Source organism: Microtus oregoni, unplaced genomic scaffold, assembly GCF_018167655.1.
Source record: "Microtus oregoni isolate MIOR12 unplaced genomic scaffold, Mior012 000016F_ref0000370, whole genome shotgun sequence".
NCBI lineage: Eukaryota > Metazoa > Chordata > Mammalia > Rodentia > Cricetidae > Microtus > Microtus oregoni.
This window is the reverse complement of record NW_024543075.1, coordinates 27,012,857-27,040,765: the sequence shown is the minus strand read 5'-3', so window position 1 is coordinate 27,040,765 and position 27,909 is coordinate 27,012,857.

Here is a 27,909-nt window from a genome sequence, read left to right as displayed (position 1 = left end):
CACACCAGGGCTTAATATGGAAAACACTATAAAAGAAGCATCAAACTGGGTCTCAAGCAATCGAGGAAGAAAGGGCCGTTGATACTGGAGATGCTGCGGAATAGTTGATGAAAGCAATGGCTGGCTGAGGAGTCGGAGCTCGAAGCACAGGAGCAGACAGATTAAAGTGCTTCGGGCAAAGAAATGACATGATTCTCAGGCACGAGGACTCAGGTCTCTTGGGGAATGGTGGGTTGAAAACAAATAAGAGAACAGGACAATAGGAGACCGTGGGGGGTAAAACCCATGTATGGACCACATGTCTCCTTTGCCTTTGGAAAGTAGCATAGGAAAGGATGGGCACGAAAAGGGACCATCTGTGATTTTGTTACCCCTTAAATGAGCAGACTAGGACCATCCAATGTATCCTGTTTACTGCCTGAAGTCAGCAGGGAATCCATCAGTCTAGGTCTCCTCCCTTTTGTTGGTAAAGCAAAGTTCACGGATTTGCCTTGCTTTGCTGTGAATAATACGTGTGCTAAGAAGCATTTTAATTTCTGATTCCATTTCTTGGATTTATTAGCGTGCACTCCCTCAGGGTCCCACTTGCATCCCAAGGACACCGAGCTAGTAAAGCCAGATTCGTCGGATGCCTTCAGTCCAGACAGACATTGCTAAGTGCTTAATATTGGCCAGCGTGGTGCGGAACCCTTCTGGTGATGACAGTGGGTGTTTCTCAGAGCTCCCTGGGAGAAAGTGAACAGCCAGGAAGCTGATTGTTTGCCCTCCAACAGGGGAGGGAGGTGAGAATCAGAGATAGGCCCTTGGGGGCTGGAAGACAGCTACGGCACTGACTGCCAACCCTAATGACTTAAGTTCAGTCCCCAGAACTCTCTCCTGCAAGCTGCCTCTGTCTTACTCTGACACTTAAGCATACTCCACAGATACACACACTATAAGTAAATGTAATTTAAAAAAAAAATAAAGGCAATATGTTTGCCTACAAGGCCTCAGTCCTATGCAAAGAACTACAAGCATCTGAGGAAAGCTGGGGTGGGAGAGGTGAGAGGGTCTTCCCCAGAAAGAGGACATGAATTGGTGGTCCAGAAACAAACGGTCATCCCTGAAAACACACATACAAGTAACATTATATGAACTGAGAAGGTTATATTTAGGAATATATATATATATAGTATATGTATGCATACATATATGTGTGTATATGTATATGTGTATATATATTTATGGGTGTTACATAGTGTGTATGTCTATGTGTGTGTGTGTGCAACAATTAATGAACAAGGAGGCCATGAGTTTGAAGAAGAACAGGAAAAAGTGTATGAGAAAATTGAAAGGAGGAAAGGGAAGGGAGAAATGTTGCAATATATTGCAATCTCAAACATAAAAACAAAAAAATAAGCATGCACTTGGGACAGAGTTAGAGGGATAGCTCAACCAGCAAAGCACCTGGCACACGGGCCTGGGGACCTGAATCTGATCCCCAGCACCCACATAAACTGCAGCTAGAGAGGTGGCTTAGCAGTTAGAAGCACTTGTTCCTACAGAGGACCTGACTTTGGTTCCCAGCACCCATATTGAGTGGCTCACAATCACCTGAAACCCCAGCTCCAAAGAATCTGACAGCCTCTTCTTGGACCTCGGGGTTGAGGCTCAGTGGGAAAACATTTGCCTCGCACACATGAGGACCTAGATTCCATCCTCACCCCTGCAAGAAAAGAAAAAAACAGAACTATGACTTTATCCTAGGTCAGCCTACTAGCAGGTGGCACAACGGGATTTGAATTCAGAGCTCTTTGACTCTAGAAAAAGATGATTCATCTAGAAAGCTGTGCCAATCCCACTTCTTACTCCCCTTCAATACTAAGGGCTAAAACTTTGTACGTCCAGTGAATAACCTTAAGACACACACATGACAGAGTCAAGGCAATGCCCATCAAAATCCCAGCAAAATTCTTCAAAAACCTCGAAAGAACGGTATTCAACTTCATTTGGAAAAGCAAAAATCCCAGGATAGCCAAAACAATCCTGTACAAAAAAAGAACTTCTGGAGGCATCACAATCCCTGACTTCAAACTATACTACAGAGCTACAGTACTGAAAACAGCCTGGTATTGGCGTAAGAACAGACAGGAGGACAAATGGAACTGAATAAAAGACAGACACATGGAACCTCCTCCCACAGACACCTGAACACACATCTTGGAAACCTCCCTGTCCATGGGATTTCCAAGCAAACACTCGAGGAAATATCAGTGTCCTTTCTTTCCCAAGGTTCTCTGAAGAGTTGTGGCTTCTATACCATCCTCATCTTCACCTCCATTTGCCACTCATGGTCCCCGGTTTCCTCTTCCCTAACAACACCCAGACGAAAGGGCTCATGTTTGTCTATCTAGACCCAAGAAAATGTTCAGTGCCTCTGTGAGTTGTGACATGGAGAGCCACCTCAGTGGTGGTCCATAATAAGCAGAGATGGGATGATTTTGAGGCAGCATGCATTTGGTCCACCCAGCAGCAGATAGTGCTACTTATGGTGTTGGGGGTGGAGCCTTGCTACATCCCAGGCTCTACCACTGAGCCATGCCTGCAAGGAGCAGACTGCATCTTTAATTGTACACTAAACCTGCAGTGCTTCCTGTACTGGTGAATTCTCCAAACACTGCAGGACACAAGTCCTCTTCCAGCCCACTTTGCAGACGAAGAAACAAATGCATGATGGTTTAACTAACTATGTCCTGCAGCAAGCAAGAGTTAGAGACTTTGAACGGAAGCCAAGAACTAGACACAGAGACTAAGGCAGTAAACAAAGCAAACATGGACAACCAAGAGCAATGGGAATGCTCTGTATGTTTTGCTGAAGACATCACAGGCTTTGGTCACAGGACACGGAGGAACCAAGCTGCTGGTGACCAGGAAGCTTCATCCCTGCTGTGTAGTTTTCATAATGCTGAAATGTGCTACACTGGCTGTTTGGAGGCATGGGGAGTCATCTGTGGAATATCCCTTTACGCTGTGTGAATATATGTCGCTGGGATTGGTTTAATGAAGAAGCTAACTGGCTAATAGCTGAACAGGATAAAGTTAGGTGGGAGAGTCAAAAACTGAGAATGATGGGAAGAAGCAGGGTGGTACAAAGGTTATGGTGGTAACCGGTAGCCTTCTGTTTAAGGCCTGCTCCATGGGAGAAGGGCATGCACGATGCCGCAAATGTTGACAAGAACCCATGGTCGGGTAGCTCATGGGTCCCAGCAACAAACCTACTACTATTATTATTGCTAAATGGACATGACATTTAGCAATGTCATGGACCCACAGTTAGGTACAGCTCTCAGATCTCATCAGAGAAGTTTCTTCCTGTGTTGGATGCTGGATTATCAATGCATAGACTCCCAACTGGTCAGAGTGCAGAGGATAAATGACTGAAATGCCCAGTCACAAGTGAGACGCCTATATCAACCCCTGCAAAGGGTTCAGAGGTAATCATGGAAAAGGGTGGGCAGAAAGGTTGTGGAGACAAAGGTCAGAGGTAACCAGAGTGAAACAGTGGGCTCTGAGCACGACAGGACACTGCGTTCATGAGCTCACCGCAGCTGTGGTGGCCGGTACAAGCCCAAGCCAGTCAACACTCTAGCATGGGTGGGAAGGGGCTCATGAGTCCCGATCCTAACTAAGGAGCTATGAACACTTGATAGCTTCTGAGGAGAAGCTGATGGCTTCTGGGGGGGAGGGGGCCCATTTTCTTTAAGGGTGTGGCTCCTGGTAGGTCAGCCATGCTCCAGACAGCACAACCTGAAGTTGGTTGACTAGTAACTTAAAATAAGAGAGGGTGCAGAGTTGGAAGGACAAGGAAATGATGGGGAATCTGTGAGCGGTAAAGTGGAGGAATTGGAGGGGGGTAAATATGATCACACACACTTTGTAAATGCATGAAATTCTTTTTAAAATCCATAAAAAATATAAGAATAAAACAAAGCTCTTGTCATCTGGAAGGCAGTGCTCAGTGCAGCAGCCTCAACATGAGCGGTTCTTCCAAACGTGAGTCAGCTTTGTAGAAACAGGTCCGTTCGTAGGCAGTCATCTGGTGATTTTTATCAGAATTACACGTGTATGTGCAGCTTGGCTGATAGTTCCACTTCTAAAACACATCCTGGATGTCTGTCAAAGATCGTGTGTGTACGTCATACATGCGTTTGTGTTTACAAGGAGTTTGACCTAACAGGGTTGGAAACACTCTGGGAATGTAGCCCAGCTCTAGATCACTGGCCTGGCATGTGTGAATTCCAGGATTCAATCCCTAGGACCACACACACACATATACACATGTAGAAGCAATGTAATGAGTACCCACCTATGATACACTGTTTAATTAATGTGTGCTGCTATTTATGTGAGTAGAAACAAAAAAATGAGGACTCTTTCCACTTATACAGAAGAGGAGAGGGAGGGAGGGAGGGAGGGAGGGAGGGAGGGAGGGAGGGAGGGGGAAAGATGTCTGAAGTACATCAGCAAATAAGGGGGGGAGCCCACATGCAGAAGCTAGAGAGATGTCTCAATGGTTAAGAGCATAAACTGATGCTGCAGAGGACCCAAGGAATTCAGTTCACAGCGCCCACATTAGTCAGCTCCTAGCCACCTACAGCTCCTGCTCCAGGAGATCCAAAACCCTCTTCTGACTTCTGCAGACTTATTATTCACTTGCGTAGACACAGCATGCATATAATTAATTTTGTCTTGGATTTTTTTTGGTTTTTGTTTTGGTTTGGTTTTTCAAGACAGGGTTTTTCTGTGTAACAGCCCTGGTTGTTCTGAAACTCCCTTTGTTGACCAGGCTGACCTTGAACTCATAGAGATCTACCTGCCTCTGCCTTCCAAGTGCTGGGATTAAAGGCATGCACCACTTCCATCCAGCAATTAAATTTTTTAATTTAAACCCCAGTGTAGAACAGATAAGAGCTGATATGACTCTTTCATTAGATATGCAAAGGCATCCTTGGCAAACGCATAGAAAAGTCTGGAGCTGGTCCCTATGGGGAAAGGATATAGACAGAGAGAGACGTGAGTGGAAGAATTTCACTGTAAATTTTCTTTTTCAATTCTCTGTACCACACGAGTGTATTATCTCAATTTAAAACAAGTCAAAGAAAATATATTCACAAAATAGAAATCAGGGCTAGAGCAATGACTCCACTGGTACAGCGCTTGCCTTGTGAGCAAGAGGAACTTTGCCAGCCCCTAACACCCGTGTTTTAAGAAAAAAAGGCTAGAGTGACTGAGCTGAGCTGGGGATGCGGAGAAAAACAGCCCTGGCACTCAGCACTCAGTCTAGCCCACTAGGAGAGTACTAGAGACCCTGACTTAAAAAAAAAAAAGTGAAGGTGGAGATGCTTCAGTGGCTAAGAGAACTTGCTGCTCATTCAGAGGACCCATGTCTGGTTCCCAGCACCCACATCAGGCAGCTCACTACTACCTAAAACTCCCATTCCTGAGACTCTGATGCCACCGGGCTCTGTGGCACCAGCCCTCACATGCACATACTCACATGTGCGCACACACACACATATATAAACACACACACACACACACACACACACACACACACAACAAATAGCAAAACAAAAAAGTCATCCTGAGACTGGCCGGTAGAGAAAGACATCCAGATTCCGTGCTAAAAGTAAACTGTAGTTTGCAACGCCCTGGGCCCTCAAAACCCTGCTCTGCCAGCATCTCTATATTTCTGTGCCATATTTGAAACTTCTCTCCCAATCACGACATCTACTCCCAAGTGGAAAATTAGATGTAGACCCAGGTTCCAAAACGTCTCAGCTGAGGGAACACTGCTCCATCCAACTTTGCACATGAGATGCTCCCGCATCCCTGTGCAAAGGCGTGTGCCACTGACGTGTGAAGGACTGCAGCAATAGCAGCTTCGTGTTAATAGTTGATGATCTGTTTGCTTAACGTTCAGTTATTGCTTGATATAAGAAGTCTCTAGTGCAAAATATTCTCTGCTAATAACCCAAATAAAACTGATCAAGTGATATTCGCCGGTTAACTGTTGCTTTTTTTTTTCTTTCACCAAACTACACAGCATGTGCTGAGCTCTTTTGCTGTACATGAGAATATTTCAGAATAAGTGTCTGGGAGGTGGCTCCTGTCCCACAGATGGAAACTGTCTCATTAGAAAACAATACTGGCATCCTTAAACAAAATAGAAAAACCTTCCACTGCATGGCCCTTGGGGAACTCAGCTCTCGGTTCTCATTTATTTTATTTTTGTTTTGGTGTGCGTGTGTATGGATTGGAGTGTGTATGTGTGTGTGAGTGTGTATGTGTGTATGTGTGTGTATATGGATTAGTGTGTATGTATGTGTGTGTGTGCATAGATTGATGCATGTGTGTGTATGTGTGTTTGTATGTGTGTGTTTGAATTAATGTGTATGTATGTGTGTGTTTGCATAGATTGGTGCATGTGAGTGTGTGTGTGGACTGGGGTGTGTGTATGTGTGTTTCTATGTGTGTGTGTTTGAATTGATGTATATGTATGTGTGTGTGTGTGTGTATAGATTGGTGCATGTGTGTGTGAGGGTGTGCGTGGATTGGGTACGGATTGGTGTGTGTGTGTGTGCGTGCATAGATTGGGGTGTGTATGTATATGTCAAAGGTTGACAACAGGTATCGTAATCAATCTCTCTCCACCTTATTTTTCGAGACAGGGATTCTCACTGAACCTGAAGCTCGCTGAACCAGCTGTACTAACTGGCCAGGAAGTCCCAGGATCCTCTGGTCTCTGCCTCCCTGGCACTGAGATTACAGGTGTGTGACACCAGGAAGACTTTCTGTGTGAATGGTGGAGATCCAGACTCAGGTTCTCACGCTTGTACTTCCCCAACTGAGCCATCACCTCAGCCATGTTAGATGTCAGACCAGAAGTTGAGAAATAGGAAGAGGACCTCCCACTGGCATCAAGAGCTGGTTTCCAAGCCTGAGACTCCATCAGACTTTCAGGTCTAGGAGCTCTTCCTCCAAAGAACTGTCCTCTGAGCAACACAACCGCCATCTTCTCAGGCCCAGCGATTCCTACTCTGCAGAGTTCACCACAGCTGGGCATGATGGCTGCAGATGTTCCTTGGCTGAGAAGGGAGTGTCAGGAAAGACCACAGACCCTCACCTGAGTGCCCAGCCCCTCCCTCTCACACTTGGGGAGGGGCTGCAGGTTCTAGTTTGCTTTCTACTGCTATGATAAAACACCAGAATAGCTTTAGCACTCAGGAGCAGAGGCAGGAGGATCTCTGTGAGTTCAAGGCCAGCCTGATTCACCTAGTGAGCTCCAAGATACATAGAAAGACCCAGTCTTAATAAACACCATCATAACCAAAGGCAACCTGGGGAGGAATGGGTTTATTTCCTCTTACAATTTACAATCCATCATGAAGGGGAGAAACTGAGGCAGGAACTGAAGCAGGCATGAGAACAGGCTGCTTACTGGCCTGTTCCCCATGACTCATTCAGTCTGCTTTCTTACACAACCAAGGACCACTTGCTCACAAGTGGCATCACCCACAGTGGGCTGGTCCCTCCTACATCAATCATTAGTCAAGACAATGCCCCCACAGACTTGCCCACAAACAATCTTAAGGGGGCATTTTCTCCACTGAGGTTCCTCTTTCCAGATAACTCTAGCTTGGATCAAGTTGACAAAAAACTAACCAGGACGCTTCCCCAGAAGAGGACTTGAGTTCTAGTCCCAGAAGCTGTATCAGGTGACTCACAACCACCTGAAACTCCAGCTCCAGGGGATCTACGTATATGTCACACACACACACACACACACACACACACACACACACAATTCTTTTAAAATCTTAAAAATATTATCAGATATAAAAATGTGTCAATCTGAAAGTATATTATAGCACAGGTAAAAATGGAAAATCATTATTCATTATGACATTTCCTTCTAAGCTATTCACAGGTACTTATTAAACTGAGAGGTGACATACAAATTATGAGTAAATGTTAATAATGAAAGTACTAAAATAAAGTTGAAATATATTTTTTGAAATTCTAATTAGATTTTATCACATATTTCACCTGGGTATAGAATTTCTATGATCTCAGCTCTCAGGAGGGTGAGGCAGGATTGTGAGTTTTCAGTAGTCTGTGCTGATCCCTCTCAAAAAAATAAAACAAACCACTCAAAAAACAATGAAAAACAATCAACCAACCAAATTGAGCCCCACACCCCAAAATAACAAGTCATAATTCTAGCTCCCTCTTCCCTCTGGGTTTTCGGTGTCAAGGATCACATTAAGGCTGAACTTATGTTCACTCAAAGAACAGGTGCTTGCAAGTTCCTGAGCCCCTTCTTCAGCCCCTCTGCATTTTATTTATAAATAACAAAATCATTACTGGCAATTGAAGTCAATCAATAAAAAATCTTATTCATAAAAACTGTGGTTTCACTAAAATAAGGGCAAGGGGAAGAATGTCATAGCATATATAATTTCTGAATCGTGTATATAGTTTTCTAAGTTATCCGAACACCGCCAGCCAAACCACCGTCAGAATGCTCAGAAAGGCTTCTCTAACGACCTAACTCTGTGGTCTTTGATATTGTGCCAATGTTCTGTTACATTAAAGCTTAGCTTTAGTTGCTATTGCTTTTTAATTCTATCACTCTAAGAGCTTACACGCCATCATCTGAAGGAGGCGCTTGCGGATACTGCCCTACGACTGCACAGGTGGATGCCTACACAGGCAGCTTCCATGTGAGTTCTCATGAGACCCCGCATAAATGTCACTTATCTGAGGCATACCTGGGAGAAGTGGGGCAGGGTGCAGCCCTGAGCAGATTGTCAGAGGAATCTCCAGCTCAGTAACTTTTGGGTAACCCTTACTACAATGTCCCTAAGACTAAGATGAAAACTCACGGGAATCTAAGCACAGCAGCTTGTGTCTGTAATCTCAGCACTTGGGGATACTGAAACAGAAGGACAGCCATGAGTTTGAGGCCACTTAGGACTACCTTCTGAGTTCCAGGCCATGGGCTATACATCAAAAACACATCAAAAATAAATAAATAAAGTTGTATTTGGAAATAGGAGGAAAATGCCCAGGGAGGATGTCTGAGAAGGTGAGGGAGGGTGAGGCCAGAAGAAGGGCAGATCTCTAGGCTGCCTGTTTTATTCGGTCCCTATTGGTTGGGCATTTACTGTATGGCACCCCTCTTGTAGAATCTGGGTATAGACTACTGAAGGAGGGGGAGATAGTTCCATCAGTGAAACATCAGGACTGGAGCATGACCCCCAGAACCCACCTTTAAATAAAGCCACGTGGGGAGGGACCCTGGGGCATACTGACCAGCTAGCATTGCCTGGTCAATGTGTTTCTGAGAATGACATTAGACACTAACCTGTGACCTCTACATACACATGCATACTCACTCACATACATCCACACACATGCACCCACCCACACGTGCACAAGCCTGAGCACAGATAGATACACACACATAAATCTAGGAATATAGTGAAAGAAGCACAAAGTTGCCTTCGTGGGGGTTTCATTGAGTTAGGGAGACAAAAGATGAGTAAGCGCAGTACGTATTGCATTGGACGGTAAAAGGCATTTAGAGAAAGGAAAGGACAGACAGAGGGAGGCAATGGAGACACTGCGTGCAATAACAGCACATGGCTAACACTACCATGCAGTAAGAGCTGGAAGGAAGGGAGGAAGGGGGTGGGAGGGAGGGAAGGAGGGAGAAAGGAAGGCAGGCAGAAGAAAGTAAAGAAAAAAGGGAGGGAGTGAGGGAGGGAGGGAGGGAGGGAGGGAGGGAGGGAGGGAGGGAGGAAGAGTTTCTCTAAGACTGTGATGAGATTCCACAGCAGAGAAACTAGTAAGTGCAAGAGCCCAGAGGCAGGGCCAGCCAAGTCTGACTCTGACTAAGGGGAAATACTGTGTGCCTGAAGCTCTTTGTGAGAGGAGGGTAATAAGAGATGAAGCCAAGCAGGGAACCGTGAGGATCAGGGAGTAGGTGCCATACAATCTATAATCTATAATCTATATAAGGCCATATTTTCTTTCTTTAAAAAAAGAAAATAATGTGTGTGTATGTGTGTGTGTCTGTCTGTGTGTCTGTCTGTCTGTGTCTGTCTGTCTGTTTCTCTGTGAATGTGTACCACGTGTGTGAGGATGCTTGTAGAAGACAGAAGAAGATGCCAGATCATACAGGCAGCTGTCAGACACCATGTGGGTGCTGGGAACCCAACCTTGGTCTTCTTAAGGGCTGAGCCCTCTCTCCAGCACCAAGGCTACATTCGCTATATCATGTACATGAAATATCCAGAACAGAATGAATGTAGATTAAAATCATGACTTATAGCCAAAGGGGATGGAGCCAATACAGCAATATCATGGGTGCTAATGTCCCCTTTATAAAATGACACAGTATTCTTTTTCTCTTTTTAATATTTTTTATTCTTTGAGAATTTTACACATGTACACAATGTGTTTTTAGCACATCGGCTGCCTACTCCCCTTTCAGCTCTTTCTACACCCTGATATCCTCCTTCTAATCTCATGGCTTCTTTTTTTAATAACCCACTGAGTTCACTCGGTGTTGTCAGTATATGCTTGGGTGTGGGGCCATCCCGTGGAGCATGGACAATCTACCAGGGCCACACTCGTGACAACAAGCAATTCTCCCTCTCCCAGCAGCCTCTGACAGTCAACAACTCCTCAGCTCCCCTTTGCTTTAGTTGATTTTCTGTCGCCTTGACACACACTAGTCATCTGGGGAGAGGGGAACTCAATTCAGAAAATGCCTCCATCAGATTGCCTATAGGCAAGTCTGTGAGAGGGTTTCCTTGACTAATGGTTGATGTGGGTGGGCCCAGTTCACTGTAGGCAGTGCTATCCCTGGGAAGTCAGTTTAAGAAAGCAGGCTGAGCACACCATGAAGAGCAAGCAAGTAAGCAGCATTGCTCCTTGGCTTATGCTCCAAGTTCTTGCCTTGAATTCCTGCCCGACATCCCTCAGAGAAGGAGTGTTATCTGAGAGTGGTAAACCCTCTCCTCCTCAAGTCGCTTTTAGCCAAGGTTTTGCCACAACGATAGAAAGCGAACCAGGACACCGCATATACTAAAATGTCGCTTGGCTGGATCTATGCAGGGCCTGTGTGGGCAGCTCAGCTGTCCTTGAGTGCAATGACCACCTCAGGTGCAGAAGGACTGCTCCACCCAGTCCTCACCAACTGCGGGTCACTGTCATTCTTCTGCCTCCTCTTCCACTTACTCCTAGATGTTCCCTGAGCCTAGAGAGGAGGTGTGTGGTATAAATATTGAATTTAGGACTGAGCACTCCACCACCAGGCACTTCTGCATTCTGGTGTGTTGAGGCTCTGCACTGAGCCCTGTAAACTGCAAAGAGAAACTTCCTGATGAGACCTGAGAACTATGCTAATCTGTCTGCATAGAAGTGAGTAAGGAGAGGGCAGTTTGACCTGGGTCCATCTAGTAAAATAAGAAGAGAAGGTCCTCCCTGGGGGGCTGTGGCCTTCCCAGCAGCAGGCTTTTGAGACGCAACCTTTTTGATGTGCAGATAGCAGAATTCAGGAACACCGAAGCCAAGCGGAAGGCCTCAGTGTTTGCTTGGGACTGCAAGGCTGTAAAGAAACAGGGAACGGCTGACAATACACAGGGTGTTTCTTTTTTGGTTGATGAAATGTTCTAAAATTGATGATGCTGGTGCCGGTACAACCCTGTGAATACATCAGAAATCGTTCAATTGCACACTTTAAATGGATAGATTGTATAGTTTGTGAATTGCCCCTCTAAGCTGCAATAAAAATAATAAAGATAAACACCCACAGGGAAAAAATGAAAGCAATCAGATCTCTCTCTCTTTCTCTCTCTCTTTTCCGTGTGTGTGTGTGTGTGTGTGTGTGTGTGTGTGTGTGTGCCCGTGCCCTATGCCTCTACAGAGGCCAGAAGAAGACATCAGCGGGTCCTATTCTATCACTCTCTGCCTTTATTCCCTTGAAGCAGGGTCTCTCACTGAACTCGGAGCTAGGCTCACACCTGGCAAGCTCCAGTTATCCCGTCTCCTGGGTATCTTGTTCAGCTGTAGGCGAACGCCTCCCAATCTGACGTTGGCCTGCCCTTCAGCTGGGGTCTTCACGTCAGTACCCCAGCACCCTAGAAAGGCTGGGGAACTTTCCACTCTAACACTCACTGCCTTTTAACACAGAACCAGCCTGAGCCGTGTGAGCATTAAACGAGGCTCTCCACACCATCCCCGAAAGAGGCAGCAAAAATAAAATATTGTCTCTTAGCTAACAGGTAATCTTCACAGACACCATCTTATTAAAGTTTGCAAAGCCAAGCCCTGAGGCTAAGCATGACTCTCTAGGAACAGCCTGGCCAGCCTGGCTGAACGTTCCTGTTAGTTCTCTCCTACAGCTCAACTCCCTGTCTCCCTCCACCTCCCCTTCCCCCAAACTGGTCACTTCTAATTCTCCAAAATCCCCCTCTTGGATGAGGCTGAGGCTCGGTTCCCTGCCAAATCCTTGGCTTGTGTGTATTAACAAGGCCACGGGCTCGGATTTGATGGAAGTGGCGGCTTAGATGCATAAGCCCCTCACATGCGGGTGAACAATCACAGATAAAAACTACTTTCAAATGTGATTAGGCTCCGGCAGAGCCAGCCAGAGGCCAAAGGAAGCAGGACTCACAGAGAGGCTAGAAAGGATGATTAAAGCCCAGCAGAGGACTCTGGGATTGGCCTAGGGGACATCATGTCACAGTGTTCATCTCTGTCCCAGGGCCACACAGCCCCCTTCCTAGGCTTTGTGCTTCTTCCCACTGGGAACTCGATAGCTCTTCCCACTGTGGCCTCTCAGGTTCTTAATCCTGGCTGCCTGTCACCGAACCACCACATGGAAATCCAGCTGGGTTTTGTTTACTTGGCCTGCTTTCTTCCAGATAGGAATATCTTTCTTTACTGATGGTGAGCCATCTGTCGGTACCTCTACCAAAACCAAGCACTGTGATAATAGCTAGAACCCAGGGGAGAATTTGATACCAGCCACTGTAAGAACTTTATATCTAATGCCTTATCGATCCTTCTAAATAACAATATGAACTGGGGTCCATATCACCCCATGTTATCGATGGAAAGTAAGTGTCCAATAAGGTCAGCATGGAACCCACAGGCTAGGTCCCGCCCTCAGCAATCCGTGTGCACTGGTGCATTTAAGTCCCCTCGAAAACCTGATGCGGTGATTTCTTGATTACCCTCATTTTGGAGGTGGGAAGACTGAGAGACACTCAACAAAATTTGCCCTGCCTGCCTTTCTTCTCTTTCTGAAGCAAGGCACAGAAATACACACACTGTGTGTATGCACACTGCCTATACTCATATGCACCCGCCATAGGAGTGTAAGGAACAAAATAGCATCAGATCCCTTGAGGCTGGATTTACAGGCTATTGTGAACCACCTGATGAGGGAGCTGGGGACCAAACTTGGGTCTTCTGTAAGAGCAGTACCTGCCCTAAATGACTAGGCCATCTCTCCAGCCTCCTAAGAATATTTTTGTGCATTCATTTAGTGCTGATCTATTTTAAGAAAGGAATGTAGGTGTGTGGGGATCTGGATTGAACTGGGTCCTCACTATCTATGTGGCTTTGGGCAAATCACTTGGCTTCTCTGGGCCTCTCCTTGCTCTTGTATAGAGAAGGAACAATAATAGTGGCTCCTTCAAAGGACGGGGGTGATGGTTCAGAGAGATCCAGCAGGTGATCAGCCTCTATGTAGCACTTATTAGACAGCAGGTGTTTAATAAGTGCTCCTCGCTTTCAGCGTTACTGTTCTCGGAGCTATTATTTCACTGCCGCCAATCAAAGTGAGTTTTAAATAGGTGAAACACACAAGGGAGCTAGTTCTTAAAAGTCCTTCTCAACTGACTGCCTGGGTTGACTGTCCCTCCTCTGTCTCCTTTCGACCTCCCTTCTCTTTGCCCAACCAACAGGCTCTTTTCCCTCTGTGAATTAACTCTCTAGAACCCAGTAGCCTCAACGGTTTCCAGCTTCATGCACTCCCAGCTAGCCCGCTATACACCATGGAGACTCCCAGGCAGGCACCTGCAGAAAGATTCAGGACAGCGTCCTTGACTACAAGCTCCAGGAAGCCAGGCCCTCATCTGTCCTGTTTGCTGTCACACACAACACAACATCCAGCACTCAACAGGCAGTCAATAACTGTTAGAGTGAGCGGATGACAGACGTGTAACCCCACACACACCAGGATATCTGCCATTTGGCCAGGGGACAGACCGCGGCAGCTGGCAGGAGCATCACCCAGTCCCTTAAATCTTCATACAACCAACCTTGTGTCCTAAATGTCTAACAATTAAGCTCGTGCTAAACTTTCTGAACTGAAATGCGCCTGCTGGATTAAGGTATGTGGCAGCCCTGTGGGGACCTACCTGCAGATGTCCTCAAATGAGAACTTGGGGTGTTGGGAGGCATTTTTGCCAGGCACATCCCTGCCTGTTTGTTACATTTGAATCTGAAAGGACTCCACAAGATCGTGTTTTGAATGCTTGTTCCCCCGCTGGTAATGGAAGTGGGCTGTTGGAGGCAGGTCTCTCTGAAGGTTCCCTTAGTGCAAAGCTTCCCTCGGGGAAATGTCCTCTCCTCATGAAAAGATGGCCAGTGGGGTCTGGGGAGATTGTTTGGTGTGGGAGCCAGCCGATGTAGAAGCCAGCCATGATTAGCTAAATAGATAAAGACCACCCAAAGGAAGTTCTTTACTTCCAACCATTAGCGCCTACCAGAGTAGGACTCGGCCATCGAGAAGTTTAATGGAGGCCTGAGTCTCAGTAGTTTACCCTGAAGCAATACCTGGTTGCAGGAAGAACCACAAACTGAGATTACCCAAGCACCACCCAAGAACAGCCCATCCCAAGGAAATGCCTAACATTCCAACCGTTGTAGATAGGATCACCTGCCAGCACACTCACCAGGACACCCCTAGACAAATGTCAACCAATCAAGATGATCTGTGCTTTTACGTACAGGACTCAGTCTCCTTGTTGGTTTTGGGGGGACTTCGCATAATGCTTGGTAGGTGTGGGTCCTTGCTGGACCTGAGTTCAGACCTCACACAAAAGCTGGGCACGGTTGTGCACACTTGTTACCTCAGGACGGAGGCAGGAGGAGGAGAGGAGGCTCTGGAGCTTGCTGGCCAGCCACCTGCCTGAAAAAGAGCAAGCTGTAGGTTCAGGGAGAGCCCTTGTCACAGATGAATAAGGTAGAGAGTGATGGTGCAGACCTCCTGCAGAGAAGGGCACAGGTACAAGGGGACACGCGTGCACACACTCACACAGGTGGCTAATCCTCGCCAGCCGCTCCCACGGCAGCCAGGGCACCTCGGATTCTGCTGCAGGCTTTGAGGTCGGGCTCCTTCCCGTGTAAGGAGGAGGCCGTGCGAAAGAGATCTTCAGGGGGGCCTTTGATTTTCTTTTGACCCTCATCTTGTCTCAGGGATGAGAAGCCCAGCTTGCTTCCATTCTTTTCAATTTAGCTCCCTTTGTTCCCTGTCTCATGTTCTTGGCCAGTGCAAACTTTTGAAGAAGATTCTGCTTTGGGGAAGTTTATAACAGCTGTAAAGATCTCTATTAACCAGCCTTTATCGGTGAGATAAAGACCAGCTGTTTCACTAATTGCCCTTAACTGCTCGGACCTGATTATTAATGAATGCCCTTGCCTTGAGTTCAGACAGCTTAATTAGTGAAAGCTAAGTGTTCCCAATAAATTTACTAACCTATGATAAGCTTTTCTTTAATAGGAAATGTGCAGTTCTTAATTAAATAGAATAATTTACAACTCTACGTCTATTATAAGTAATGGCTGCCCAGTTACCACACTACCTAATTAGGTGATTTTGAAACGCCTCTGGAGCGGAGCTAAGGGTAATGTTGAATGTGCTTTGGAGAAGCCAGTTTGTGAATAGAGCCCATTGGGGTGGAGTCATAGACAGGACATGTATTGACATCGGGGTTGGGATTTCCCCTCTGTCATTCACAGAGAGCCTGCTGGCTCATCTGCAGGAGAGGTACCTCACCCCTGCAGAGTCCAGCAGGAAGTGTGGGAAGCAGGGTGACTGTTGGACATCCAAAAATAAATAAAGAAGGAAAACAAAAGCGGATGCTCCCTAAAACGACACCAGAGTCCTGTCGGCTTTTCCCTAGAAATGTAATTATTGTTAATATAAAATAGCCTTGCAGGGGTTAGAGAGGCTCAGTGGTTAAGATCACTCACTCCTTCGCAGAGGTCCCCACACCCTTGTGGCACAGCACACAGCTCCCTGTAACTCCAGCTCCAGGGGATTAACGACCACTCAGAGGCCAGAAAACAATAAATCTTTTTATTTTAAATAAAATAGACAGGTGTGGGAGCATACACCTTTAATCTCAGCACTTGAGAGGCAGAAACAGGTGGATCTCTGTGACTTTGTGGCCAATCTAGTCTATATAGCCAGTTCTAGGTCAGGGCTACATACCAAGACCCTCTCTCAGGAAACCAAAAACTATGTATATCATTGGGTGTGGTGTGATGATGTAATGTCAGGGCAATTGGCCTATCACCTCACAGAGTGTGCTGGTTCCTTTGTCACTTGACACAACCCGGGCACATCTGGAAGAGGCAGTGTTAATCAAGAAATTTTGTTTCCATGGGATTGGCCTGTAGACAATGCTGTGGGGCGTTTTCGTGGATGATGATTGAATTGGGAGCGTCCAGGCTGTTGTGGGCAGTGCTATTCCTGTCCAGGTAGTCCTGAGTTGTATAAGAAAGCAGGCTAAGGGCGAGAGATAGCTCAGCAATTAAGAGCACTGACTGCTCTTTCAGAGGACCTGGGTTCGATTCCCAACACCCACATGGTGGCTCACAACTGTCAGTAACTCTAATTCCAGTGAACCTGGAACTCTCACATACGTGCACACAAAATGCCAGTGTACATAAAAATAAAATATTTAAAAGAAGAAGAGGAAGAGAGAAAGAAAGCAGTCTAAGCAAGAATGAAAATCAAACAGCCCTCCTTCATGAGTCTTTAGTCTTTGCCTCCAGATTTCTGCCTTGAGTTCCTGCCATAGCTTCCCTCAGCGATGGAGTATGACATGAGAATTGAAAACTGAAAGAAACCCTTTCCTCTCCAAGGTGCTTTTGGTCATGGTGTTTTATTACACAATAGAAACCCTAACTAAGACAGAAATTGATACCAGGATCGTGGGATGCTGCTGGGACAGACCTGACCAGGCTGCTTGAGGGAGGACTGAGGAACTGTTTGGAACGCTGGAGTCCTCAGAACTTAATGAGCTGTTCTGTGGCAGCTTGGGTGACAAGGATGCTAGGAGCAGTGTAGATGGCGGGGGCTGGCTTGTGAAATTTTGAGAGGGAAGTAAAAACTCTCTCCAGGCTATTTATGTGATATTCTGAATTATGAATCTGTGGTTCTGGTCAGCTGGAGCTGAAGAATTGGCTGTGATTAACAAAAGGACCAGAAGCACTAAAGAGAAACCTTTGCTTTTCTGTGACAATCAATACTGGTCAGCTGACACATTCCAGCTGAAACTGCAAACTCCCACGTGTCCCAGACTGGGTTGCATAGTGTACCCCCAAATTCACTCCCATCCAGAATCTCAGAATGTGACCCTCTTTGAAACACGGGTCCTTGCAGATGTCATTGTGACATACAAGGTCATACAAGATCATACCTCAAACCCAGCTGGCATTCTTGTAAGTTGGCGATTATGTAGAGACTGGGTAAGTGTCCAGCTGCTGCTGAGCAGGGAAGAAAGGGTGGAACACAGACGCCATGTAACAGTAGTCAGCCATGGGAAAGGTTTGTGATCATTAGTGAAAACATGGGTAGTGCTGGAGGTCATTGTGTTTAATGAAATAAGCTGCGCACAGAAACACAGACACCGTGTGATCTCTCTCCCTCATGTGGCAGCTCAAAACTACATGTAATTCCAGTTCTGGGGGATCCAGTGCCCTCTTCTGGCCTCCCTGGGTACCTGTATCACTTGGCACACATGCAAACAAGCACATGCATGTGCATTAAAGACATGCACACACGCATATTTTTAAAGATTTTAGAGAGCTTGAATGCACAGGATCTGAAAATGGGTCAGTGGTGAGCAGAGGCTCATGGGGGGAGGGTCAGGAGCATGGGAAAGGGCTGATCTACAGTGACAAAGTTGGAGCTGAACAGGTACAAGGCTTCCAGTGTGCTGTCTCTTGCTGAAATGACTGCAGATCACAAGCATGTACTGTAGGCTTCAAGAAGCGGAAATAAATGAAGGGACAGTCTTCAACATCAGTGTTAAACATTTAACAGAGATAACATTTAACCTGCTTTAAATATGGCGTGATGCACACGCATGTGGGAACCACACCCTGTAATATGGACATTTTCCACGTGTTGGATTGTAGACCTACACCACCACACCCAGCTCCAACAGTGCTCTTTCAACGGTGGTGTAAGTGAAAGCTAAGAGTAGGCATAAGTTGGCAGCTGGGCCAACAGATCATTCTGAGGACACCACCATTTTGTTTGTTTGATTGTTTTATTTTGTTTTTGTTTTTCAAAACAGGATTTCTCTGTGTAACAGCCCTGACTGTCCTGGAACTAGCTCTTGTAGACCAGGCTGGCCTCGAACTCACGGAGATCTGCCTCCCAAGTGCTGGGATTAAAGGTGTAAGCCACCACCACCCAGCGACACCACCATTCTTGAAGGCTATACATTTAATCTAGGCAGAGCAAACTCAGTTGTTCATGGAGAGGATTCAAGCTGTTAATTACATTAGTTACCATTTACTCTGTGCTGTAGACAACACCTCATTAGGCCTCAAAGAATGAGAGTGTCTGTTCTAAACCATACTGTTGTTAGAAGTATCACTTGAGCATCATAACAAATCCCACCAGCACATATCTGAGCAGAGTTTTGAACATTTTCAAAATAGTTTTCATGCTCATGAAATATTATACACAGAGACCCTGGAACAAAAAACAATATAGGATTAAAAATAATAATAACAGCAGGATCTCACTATGTAGCCCAAGCCCTGAAACTTGCAGTGTAGCCCAGGACCTAATTGGACCAGACCCTGAGTTCCTCCTGCCTAAGTCTCCCAAGGACTAGGATTACAGTAGGCAACACTATACCTGGTTAATGTAAGAACTGTAACCCTGTTTCCCTGATAAAACAACTGGATCTTCTCCTTTGTTGATTCCTCGATGCCCTCTCCTCTGAGCCACTGATTTCCATAATTCCCATTGATGATGTACAATACAATCTTCTAAACACTCTCGCCTACCACATGCAAATCTATGTACTTTCACACCTCAAACACTGCATGTATTAGTCACTTGATACGTAGCTTCCTTGCCACATCTTCTCATCCTGAAGTATGTCACAGAAGTTTCCCCAAGTTTCTCGATTGTTCTGAGGCATAATCAGTGACTGAAGAGACCCTCATGGCATGGTTGTCCTGCAATCATGAACCTTCCCTTTTTCCCTCCCTTTAGCTATAAACAACGTCTCAGTAAAAAAATCCTACCACAAACTGATAGGCTGCGGCTCTTATTTCTGGGAGATGGGTGCCAAGGGCAGGATTGCTGGCCCAAAGAATCATATGGTTCTTTTTAACTGTTCTTTAGAGAATAAAGCAAGAGAACACAGCTGAGGTGACTTCTGGAAGGGCAGAGGAAGTAGAGCAAATGGACCCAAGAGAAGTCTGCCGGTGGCTGTCACAGTCTCTGAGATACAAAGTTCTCAGACTACAAGTGGTTCCCTTGGTCATATTTTTTATGACTTACATAGATGGCATCATTCCGATTGTCAAATTGAGCAGATTGAAAGATGCCTAAGTAGTTAGTAAAGCATACCTCTGGGGTGACTGTGATTGATGTGAGTCCAGAGATCTGCTCCTGAAGGCTCTAATGAGTGGATTGATCCCTTGATGACTTCACAATGTGCGGACATTATTGGGAGGTGGTGAAGGGAAGAGGTGGACCCTTCTTGGCAAAAAAAAAATAGACCATCGAGGACACGTCCTTAGGGGCTACACCTTGCACGGCCCCTTCCTTTGTCTTTCTCTCTGCTTCCTATGCAACAGCCTCTTCCACCAAAGAATCTCACCTCCGTGGCAATTTGCTAAAATGTATGGACCAAAGAATCTCAGCACCATGGAGATCCACTAAAATGCATGGATCTAGGTATCACAGACAAAACCCTCCCAAACTGTGAGCCAGTGACAACAACAAAGTAAATAAAGACAGATTCTCGGAAGGATTCAGGCAAAGAGAAACCCTTAATCACGGCTAGCTGGGATGTGAGCAGCTGCAGCTGCTGTGAAGATAAGTGTGGAGGTCTTCAAAGGGACAGAACAAAGCTACCGTATGACCTCGCTACATCATTGCTGCATTCGAGCCTAAAGGACTCACGGTCTGCACACAACAGAGATACTGGCACAGTCACGCTCACGGTTATGCTAGTCATTGCACGTGAGATGGAAGCCGCTTAGCTGTCCATCAGCAGATGAGAGGATAATGAACAGTTGGTGTAAACACACACTGGAATTCCATTTACTCATGGAGGTGACATCATTGGGTGGAGCTGGAGATCATTATGTAGGCAAAATAAGCCAGATGCAAAGAGATATTGAATCTGTTTTCTTTCATAGACAGATCAAAAATTATATATGCACACGCAATATGTATATATATATATGAGTGTATAGACATATGTGTGTTCATATGGGAGTTCTTATTTCTAAAGAGGAAGGGATTCTAAGGGAGGAGAGACATCAGGAGGGGAGCCTCTGGGGAGGGAGGCACAAACCTTCAAGGGATGGATGAGAGAGGGTAGCAGGGACCAAAGGAGGACAAACGAGAATGACACATATGCAGGAACACATTGTAATTTTTACTTTGCATGTTAACTTTATTTTTGGGGGTCTTTTGTGAAGAAGGGGTGCTGTGCAGCCCTTGCTATCCTGGAACTTGCTCTGTAGATTAGTTAGGTTGGCCTCAAACTCAGAGATCCATCTGCTGGCCTCTTCCTCCCAAGGACTAGGACTAAAGGTTTATGCCACCATACCAGACTAACTTTAGTTTTTAAAAGACACCAAGAGGAAATTTTTTATAAAAGTTAACATTTTGCATAATAAACCATTTTTGAACAACAACAAAAAAAGACACCAAGAGTCAAGATAAACCCTTTCCCCTTCACTTGCTTCTGTCAGGAATTTCCATCACAGGGATGAGAACAATATCTAATACAACAGGCATCCGATGTTACATAAAGATCTTAAAATTACCTGCATATTTGAATATTCCTAAGTGAAGCTATACTGCTGAGACACTTTGGATCTTCACCTTACCCTGCCTGTGAGAGCTCACCACTACCTTACATCTTTCCCACATGGCTAGTTTTTGTATTGTTTACACATTTGTCTTCCTTGTAAAAGAATATAAGTGGCATTTTCAATGCCTACAAATTATTTCTTATTAAGGAGAGACTGAGAGCCTTTTTAATGTCACCCTCTGTAATGCAGAGCTCAGAGATTCTAAATGCCACAAACAGAAATGATCAATATGAGCTGCTTTTGAGTTCTGACGTTAAAGAGGCCCTGCCACGAACCCTCAAATGCAAGTCCTCTGAAACAGTGCCAAGATGCCCCCATTGCTGTGGGAGAATGCTCTTGTACATTGTGAAGATTTGTCACTTATATTGGTTTAATAAAATGCTGATTGGCCAGTAGCCAGGCAGGAAGTTTAGGTGGGGCAACCAGACTAAGAGAATTCTGGGAAGAGGAAAGGCAGAGAGAGGCTGTCACCAGCAAGACACAGAGGAAGCAAAATGAAAATGCCTCACTGAGAAAAAGTACCATGCCATGTGACTAAAAATAGACAAGAATTATGAGTTAATTTAAGTTTAAGAGCTAGTTAATAATAAGCCTGAGCTAATAGGCCAAACAGTTTATAATTAATATAAGCTTCTTTGTATTTATTTGGGACTGAACGGCTGCAGAACCAGACAGGATAGAAACTTCTAGGGGACATATGGACACTATCAGAGGGTAAGATTTCCCCAGTGAGATCGTTTCCTGGATGAGAAGAGGCCGAGTGGGAGAGGGGTGTGGAAGCCCCCAGACACAGTCAGGCCAGTGTCCTCCTATCTCCCCCTCCAAGTGCTGCATTGCAGAGAATCAAGCTCTACCCATCACCTGCTCCCATCTTTTCATCCTTTTCTCCTCGTGGGTGCCTCTCCAGAAAAGCACGTGTAGCCTTAATTGTTGTTTCAGGTTTTTCAAGATGGCATTTTTGTATAGCCCTGGCTGTCCTAAAACTCATTTTGGAGACCAGGCTGGCCTCAAACTCAAAGATCCTCCTCCTCTGCCTCTGCCTTCCAGTGCTGGAATTAAATGAGTATACCCCCACTCCCAGCTCCTAATTTGGTTTTAATAGCCAAAAGTCACTCAGCCATTCACCATAGGTGGGTTTTCACGCTGTCTCCAATATGTCTTGTTGTCCATTATAGCAAAGCACTATCATAGATTTTTCTTCTCTGTGCATCTTTTGTCATCCTACATCATATTTCTATCCCTCAAATTCTTTTTTTTTTTTTTTTTTTTTTTTTTTTTTTTTTTTTGGTTTTTCGAGACAGGGTTTCTTCGTAGCTTTTGGTTCCTGTCCTGGAACTAGCTCTTGTAGACCAGGCTGGCCTCGAACTCACAGAGATCCCCCTGCCTCTGCCTCCCGAGTGCTGGGATTAAAGGCATGCGCCACCACCGCCCGGCCCTCAAATTCTTTATATTTAATATTTCTGCCACACTGTCTTTTTTTTTTTTTTTTGGTTTTTTGAGACAGGGTTTCTCTGTGGTTTTGGAGCCTGTCCTGGAACTAGCTCTTGTAGACCAGGCTGGTCTCGAACTCACAGAGATCCGCCTGTCTCTGCCTCCCGAGTGCTGGGATTAAAGGCGTGCGCCACCACCGCCCGGCACTCGCCACACTGTCTTCAACACAAGTACTGACTCTTTGTTGGTCATAATTGTTCGTTGTTTGGTTGGTTGGTTGGTTGGTTGGTTGGTTGGTTTGTTCATTCATTGGGGATCATGGAGAACAAAACCTAAGAGCTTGAGATGAAAAGAGGGGCCCATGAGATGGCGCGGTGGGTAAAGGGGCTTGCCACAAAGTCCAAGAACCCAAGTTCGATCCCTGAGATAATACACATAGTGGAAAAAGGAAAACAATTCTTACAAGCTTTCCTCTGACTGCATACTTTGTCATGGCAGGCACACACACACACACTCACACACACAAACATGCACACGCACACATTAAATAAATAAACATAAAAACACTGAGAATAAAATGGAAGTATCCTTTAGTATTAGGGTTTTAAGCTCCCTTCTGTATAGAATGTTACCAACAAATTTAATTTTCATCATTTCCGTTCCTTCTGATCAACTAATTTAATTTATTTACTGGGCTGTTGTTTCTTCTCTCTCTCTTCCTGGAATTTAACCTTTACTTTGGAATGAGAATTTAATTTTGGTAATTTCCAGTTCCCTTTAAACAGCTGGCATCTTGTTGCTGACTGCAGATGACCCTGGCTGAGGTTAGCACAGTGTTGTGGAAGATAAAATACACATCTGCGGGCAAGACAGTCAGGGGAACGTAAATGCCATAGCATAGATGTTGGCTCAGAAGCCCTGAAGTTCAGAACCGAGAAGATCTGGTTTCAGACAAGAATCTGGAAGGCAGTGAGAAGGCTGAGTAGGCTGGGGAGCTACCTTGCCAATAATCGTGAATCCCTGGGTTCAATCCCTGGGACCCACATGGTGGAGAAAGAGAACCAACTCCTGGAAACTGTTTTCTGATGTGTGTACCATGGCACATTCCTCCCCATACACACTCACACATATACAATATACACATGCATTCATCACTCACACATATACATATACACACATATGCACACGCTAAATTTAAAAAGTAAATTTTTTTTAAGACTTGAGGCTCGGAGAGCAGTTTGGAGGATCCGGTTTTGGAAGAGAGCTTGGAGTGATTGGTCTGATTTTTGCATAGGAAAATCGTGGGGGAAAAAAGAGAACATGACAACACTGTAGCTTTCTACACAATTGTGCTTTATAATAGTTAAATATGTTTTGGTTCTTACCTCAGGCTCTAGCACTCTACCACTTTAAAATCTGTCAACTTCCTGAGCAGTAAGGCTGATGGGAGAATCTGGTGTTCAAATGCTCCCTCATCCAGCCTGGTTGCCTGTCAGAGTTCCCAGTGGCTCGGCATTCCCTGGGCGATGGAGGCGTCCTCTACCCTGGTGAGGAGACATGGTGGAGTCTTGCACAGGGGCTTGTCCAGAAAGAACAAGCCATGGTTAGAAACTTGGGACAGTCAGACTCACCCTTGCCCCGTCTTCCTGCGAGGAGGCTCAAGGCTCTGTTCATCATGCCTGAGTGACAGTCATCTGTGAAAGCTCCTGAATTACGTATGGAATTAAGGAAACTTCCAGCACCCACAGGGCACTGCCCCAGAGAGGGTGGGACATCGTGTGCCCTCCTCTGTCATCTCCCACAAGGGTGTTTGCCTGTATTCTTTGGAACACCCTTTGTTGTTGTTGTTGTTGTTGTTATTGTTGTTTTGTTTTATTTTTTTGAGACAGGGTTTCTCTGTGTAACTTTGGGGCCTGTCCTAGAACTCGCTCTGTAGACCAGTCTGGCCTTGAACTCACAGAGATCCACCAGCCTTCTCCCGAGTGCTGGGATTAAAGGTGTGCACCACCACCGCCTGGCTTGGAACACCCTTTTTGACAAGTAGTTAAACATTGAGTATGGTGTTGTCCTGGGTTTTGGGAGCCACTTTAGCCAACGGTCAAGTCAGAGGAAAGGAATTAAGGAAAACAGTCAGAAGTTCCAGAAGCCCTGACCATTGCTGACATCCGACAATCTACCAGAACAGCGTCCTTCAGTGGTGAAACCTGGCTGTAATTCAGCTGAATTGACTTACAATACCCAGCTTGTGTCTGCTCAAAAACTGATTGGTAGGAGGGGGCGGGAGGAGGGACACACATCTGGCTTGGGAACATGTGGTGTGGAGTATATAAGAGAAAACAGTACATGTGTTTAGGGTTTTTTTTTCTGTTGTGCATTTTCTTTTTCCTATATCTATGGCCAGAATTCTTTTTTGAAAAAGTGATCCAGGATTGCAAACATTTGTGGATTGTAGGTGACTGCTGATGGCGTGACACTCAGGGAGTATCACAGGTATCTTCGTCATAGGAGGAGTTAGTGAATTCACGAGAAGACAGGCCTAGAGGTTTCATTATCTTAGACATTTTTTTCCACAGGCACAGGAGGTTTCTATGTAGTCCATCTGGCCTTGAACTCACTTATCATCCTGCCTCAGCCTCCCATGTGCTGGGATTACAGGTATACACTACTACATAGAATTCTAAGTAATTTTCTTGATCTAGCTGTGTTGGGGAATATTATTTTCAGGTGTGTAACTTTTGTTTACACTACGTTTGTTTAACTCTGTGAAGCTGTATTACTGTGCCTGTCTATAACACCTGATGATCCTAATAAAGAGGTGAATGGCCAATAGCAAGGCAGGAGCAAGGATAGGCAGGGCTAGCAGGCAGAGAGTATAAATAGATGGAGAAATCTGGGAGAAGGGAAGAAAGAGGAACAAGAGAACAAGGAGAGGAGGAAACTAGGGGCCAGCTACCCACCCAGCGACCCAGCCAGCCATGGAGTAAGAAGGCAAGAAGATATACATACAGAAGTGATGTAGGTGGGACTGCTATCAACCTGGTGTTTCATTGGTTAACTAATAAAGAAAACTGCTTGGCCTGATAGGTCAGTGATGTAGTACTGTTATCTGTCAATCTGTTTGTGTTGATTTCATTGGTTAATAAAGAAACTGCCTTGGCCCTTGATAGGACAGAAAATTAGGTAGGCGGAGTAAACAGAACAGAATGCTGGAAGTGAAGCAGATGCCATTCCTCTGCTCTCTGGGTCAGACGCAATGAAGCTCCAGCCCAAGATGGACGTAGGCTAGAATCTTCCTGGTAAGCCAAACCTCATGGTGCTACACAGATTACTAAATATGGGTTAAGCAAGATATGAGAGTTAGCCAAGAAGAGGCTAGATATAATGGGCCAGGCAGTGTTTATATGAATACAGTTTGTGTGTTGTTGTTTCGGGGCATAAGCTAGCCAGGCGGCGGGGAGCCGGGTGGCAAGAACACAGCCCGCAGCTCCTTTTACAGGTCAGAAAATTAGGTAGGTGGAGTAGACAGAATAGAATGCTGGGAAGAAGGGAAGTGAGGTCAGACACTATGCCTCTCCACTCCAGGGCAGACGCAATGAAGCCAGCCGCCAAGTCAGACATGCTGAATCTTTCCCCGGTAAGCCACCACCTTGTGGTGCTACACACATTATTAGAAATGGGTTAGTCAAGATGTGAGACTTAGCCAAGAAGAGGCTAGATATAATGGGCCAATCAGTGTTTAAAAGAATACAATTTGTGTGTTGTTATTTCGGGTGTAAAGCTAGCCATGCGGGAGCCGGGTGGGATGAAAAGCAGGCCTACTCGACTCATCACTACACAGAAGTAAGAAAGATAAAAGCCCAGAGGCAAAAGGTAGATGGGATAATTTAAGTTAAGAAAAGCTGGCTAGAAAGAAGCCAAGCTAAGGCCGGGCATTTATAATTAAGAATAAGCCTTCGTGTGTGATTTATTAGGGAGCTGGGTGGTGGGTCCCCAAAAATCCAAAAGAGTAAAATGTCACACAACATAGTTGTGGACAAAATTGCACATAAAGGTAAACTCAGTGCCACTATTAACAGAGCAAGAACAAAGCTAAGGTGAGTCCCAGTGAATTTCAGTTGTTCAACAAATAACAGGTATTTTAGGTCCAAGAGATAATAGAGTAGGAGAGACAGCTTAGCCAAACAGGACACATGGGAACATTCTATGGGCATTTAAAATAGAAGCTGTCAGCTGGGCAGTGGTGGCGCACACCTTTGATCCCAGCACTTGGGAGGCAGAGGCAGGCAGATCTCTGTGTGTTTGAGGCCAGCCTGGTCTACAAGAGCTAGTTCCAGGACAGCTAGGGCTGTTATACAGAGAAATCCTGTCTCAAAAAAAAAAACAATAAATAAATAAATAAGTAAAATAGAAATTGTCGCCCATATCTCGGCCTTTGTCTCCAAAACCAAGGCTCCTTGGGAAAATGACTGTGTCTAACTCTGAGTCAGAAAGACAAGACAAACTTGGACCATGGTGCGGTGGTGGAGGGTTTTTTGAAGTATTCAGAAAAGGAGATGGAGCCTAGCAAATGGACACAGGAAGCAACCCCAGTCAGTGTACAATGGGTGGAGCTGTTACCGTAGTAACCAACCACTTCCGGATTGGTTCTGAGGCCCACACAGGAGGGAATCTATCCCTGCTACTGTAAACTTGGCGGCCAGGTGGTCATAGGCCCTAGGAGGGGAGAGCACACTATTGTTGTTTTGCTGAATAGTCATATTGACAAAGCACCTTCCAAATCTGTGTTTACGCTCTTGGCTTCAGTGACGCTGTCTGTGCACCTGCATCAGAGAAGCCTCTCTGTGTAGCGGGCATGAGGCAATGAAGAAAGGCTGGCGTGATAGCGCGGTGACTGAGTGCACACTGCTCTTCCAGAGGAACAGAGTTTGGTTTTCAGAACCCATATCAGGCAGCTTGCAACAGCCTGTAAATCCAGTTTCAAGGGATCTGATGTCCTCTTCTGGCTTCCCCGGGCACTGTACCCATCTGTGAAAACCTACACACACACAC